The 4,211-nt window shown below is 35.8% G+C and overlaps 1 pseudogene across 1 annotated transcript; it reads left to right on the top strand.

Annotated features, from left to right (window-relative positions):
- The first annotated feature begins 3,348 nt into the window (after nt 1-3,348).
- On the top strand, nt 3,349-3,957 carry LOC308561190 (proteasome subunit beta type-3 pseudogene; annotated as a pseudogene). Its single transcript has one exon. The product of its transcript is annotated as a proteasome subunit beta type-3 pseudogene (transcript).
- The last annotated feature ends 254 nt before the right edge of the window (nt 3,958-4,211 follow it).

Raw genomic sequence — 4,211 nt, 5'->3', positions numbered from 1 at the left:
CATTCGACAAAATCCAGCACCCATTTTTGATAAAAACTGTCAGCAAAGTGACATAAGAGGGATCATACTTCAACATAAGAAAGGCCATATAATACAAACCTACATGCAACATCATACTCAATGATTAAAACCTAAACCATTTCCCTTAAAACAGGAACAAGACAGGATTGTCTGATTTCACCACTCTTTTTCAACATAGTACTGGAAGTTCTTGCCACAACCATCAGACAGGAAGAATATATAACAAATATCCAAATTGGAAAAGAGGAAGTCGATGTGTCATTATTTGCAGATGACATGTGTTTGTACATAGAAAACCTAAAGACTCCAGCAGAGTGCTACAAGATTTGATAAATGAATTGGGCAAAATAGGTGGATACAAACTTAACATCCAAAAATCGATGGCATTTTTATACACCAACAATTTACTCTCAGAAAGAGAAGCTAAAAAAGCAATACCATTTACCACTGCAAGTAAAAAAGTAGGATACCTAGGAATAAACCTAACTAAGGATGTAAAAGACATGTACTTGGAAAACTACAGGACACTGAATAAAGAAATAAAGGAAGATATAAACAAGTGGAAGAATATACCATGTTCATGGATTAGAAGAATTAATGTCATTAAAATGTCCATACTACCTGAGCAATCTATAGATTCAATGCAATTTCTATTCAAATTTCAACAACATATTTCACAGGGGTAGAACAAATATTCCAAAAATTTTTATGGAACCAAAAAGACCCCATATAGCTGCAGCAATCTTGAGAAAGAAGAACAAAGTAGGAGGAATCACTTTACCAAATATCAAACTGTACTACAAAGCCATTGTAATCAAAACAGTCTGGTGTCAGTACAATGACACACATATAGCTCAATGGAACAGAACAGAGCCCCCAGAAAGAGACCCACACCATTATGGTCAGTTAATATATGACAACGGAGGTAAGCGATTCAATGGAGTAATGACAATTCCTTCAATAAATGGTGTTGGGATAATTGGACAAGTACATACAAAAAAATGAAACTAGATCACCAACTTATTCCATACACAAGAATAAGCTCAAAATAGATAAAAGACTTAAATGTAAGTTACAAAACCATAGAAATCCTGGAAGAAAACAGGCAGTAAAGTCACTGACATCTCATGTAGTGGAATTTTCACAGATACTTCTCCTAGGGCAAGAGAAATTAAAGAAGAAATAAACAAATGGGGCTACATCAAACTAAAATGCTTCTGCACAGCAAAAATAAATCAGCCTGAAAATTCAAAGGAACCCCATGATATGGGAGAACATATTTGCCAACGACACATCTTATAAAGGGTTAGTATCCAAAATATATAAAGAACTCATACAATTTAACAAAGGAAGACAATTCAATTAAAAAATGGGCAAAGGACCTGAATAGACACTTCTCCAAAGAGGACATACAGATGGCCAAGAGACATATGAAGAAATGCTCATATTCACTAATAATTAGAGAAATGCAAATTAAAACCACAATGAGGTATCACTTCACACCTTTAAGAATGACCACCATTAACAAATCAATCAACAAATAACATGTGCTGACGAGGATGTGGAGAAAGGGGAACCCTAGTACACTGCTGGTGGGAATGCAGACTGGTGCAGCCACTATGGAAAACTGTATGGAGTTTCCTCAAAAAATTAAAAATGGAATTGCCTTTTGACCCAGTGATTCCACTTCTAGGAATATATCTTTAGAATCCTGAAACACTAATCAGAGAGAATTTATGCACCCCTATTTTCATTGTATCGCAATTCACAATAGCTAAGATTCGGAAACAGCCCAAGTGCCCATCAGTACATGAGTGAATATTTACACCATGGAATACTATGCAGCTGTAAAGAAGTAGAGTCTCGTGCCATTTGGGACAGTATGGATGGATCTGGAGAAAATTATGATAAATGAAATGAGCCAGGCAGAGAATGACGAATATCACATAATCTCTCTAATATGTGGAATCTAAAGAACATAATAAACTTATGAACAAAATAGATTTAGTGACATAGTAGCAGGGAACAGACTGATAAATCTCAGAGGAAAGTTGGGGTGTGGGAATGGATCGGGAGAGATTAACCAAAGAATTTATAGGCATGTATGCATAACCCATGGACACAATAGTGTGGTGGAGGCCTGGGGTGGGGAATGGGTCCAAGCTAGAAGATGTCAATGGGGGAAAAAGAGGACATCTGTAGTATTTGGAACAATAAAACAAAACAAAACAAAATTCAGTAAAGTTTCAAGATGTAAAATTAACATGCAAAATAGTTTTGTTTATATAATAACAATCAATTACCTAAAAGAAAAGTAAGAAAATAATTCCGATTATAATAGCAATAACAGGAATAAAACACAGAAATAAATTTAACCAAGGAGGTAAAAGACCCATACATAAAAAATTATAAGATATTGATGAAAGAAACTGAAGAAGGTACAAATAAATGAAAAGATATTCCATGTTCATGGAGTGGAAGAATTAACATTGTTAAAAATCTCCATACTGCTCAAAATAATCTACAGGTTCAATGTAATCCCTATCAAAATTTAATGGTATTTTTCAAAGAAATATAAAAAATATTTTAAAAATTCATATGAAACCAGAAAAGACCCAAATAGTCATAGCAATCTTGAGGAAAAGAACACAGCTGATTTTAAATTATATTATAAAGCTCTATTAATCACAGTAATAATCAAAACAGAATGGTACTCATCAAAACAGACACAGACACCAACTAAACAGAATAGGGACCCCAGAAATAATCTCACACATATTCAGTCAACTAAATTCAAAAATAGTGCCAGGAATATTCAATGGGGAAAGAATAGTCTCTTCAATTAATACTGTTGGAAAAACTGCATATCCACATGGAAAATAATGAAATTGGACACATCTTTTCCTGTATATAAAGGAGCTCAAAATGGATTAAAGACTTTAATGTAAGACCTGAAATCATAAAAGTCCTAGAAGGAAACATAGGGAAAAAGTTCCTTGACTTTGATATTGGCAATGATCTTTTTGGATATCCAAAAGCACAAGCAAAAAAAGCAAAGATAAATAAATGGGACTAATCAAACTAAAAATTTCTGCACAGTGAAGGAAATAATCAACAAAAATGAAAAAGCAACTTACAGAATGTGAAAAATATTTTCAAACTATAGATTCAATAGGGGGCTAATATCCAAAATATTTAAGAAACTTACATGACTCAATAACCCCCCCACCCCCAATAACCCAATTAAAAATGAGCAAAGGGCAGCAATGAGGTTCATAGCCAGTTTGCTGGAAGTGTGGTGATTGGAGGTCCTACTACACCACAATCATGTCTATTATGTGTAATAACAGTGGAGCCTTCATTGTCATGAAGGGAAAAGACTGTGTGCTCATTGCTGCTGACAGGTGCTTCAGGGTGCAGGCCCATATGATGAACACGGACTTCCAGAAGATCTTTCGTATGGGCTACTGGCTATACCTTGGCCTAGCCTGGCTAGCCACTGAAGTATAGACCATTGCTCTTCACCTCAAGTTCTGACTGAACTTGTATGAGCTGAAGAAGATCAGCAGATCAAGCCCTTACACCCATGGTGGCCAATCTCTTGTATGAGAAATGGTTTGGCTCCTGCTGTACTGAGCCAGTCATTGCTGGGTTGGACCTAAAGACATGTAGGCCCTTCATTTGTTCTCTAGACCTCATTGGCTGCCCTATGGTGACTCATGACTTTGTGGTCTGTGACACTTGTGCGGAACAAATGTAAGGGATGTGTGAGTACCTCTGGGAGCCTAACATAGATCCAGAACACCTATGTGAATACATCTACAAGCCACGCTGAATGCTGGTGACCATGATGCAGTGCCAGGCATGTGAGTCATTGTCTATGTCATTGAGAAGGACAAAATCACCACCAGGACACTGAAGGCCCTAATGGACTAACCCTCTATTCCAAGAGCCCAATTAAAAAAATAAAATAAAATAGTTTTTCTTTAAAAAAAAATGAGCTAAGTGCCAGAATAGACATTTTTCCTAAGAAGACTTATAAAAGACCAAGAGGTATATGAAATGGTGTTCAGTATTACTAATCATCAGAGAAATGAAATCAATACAACAATGAAATACTGCCTCACAACTGTTAGCAAGAATGTGGAGTAGAGGAAACCTTTTTACACTGCTGGTGTGACTGTAAATTG

Source organism: Miniopterus schreibersii (genome assembly GCF_964146895.1).
Source record: "Miniopterus schreibersii genome assembly, chromosome: 1".
NCBI classification, from domain to species: Eukaryota; Metazoa; Chordata; class Mammalia; order Chiroptera; family Miniopteridae; genus Miniopterus; species Miniopterus schreibersii.
This window is presented reverse-complemented; position numbering and strand designations above follow the sequence as displayed.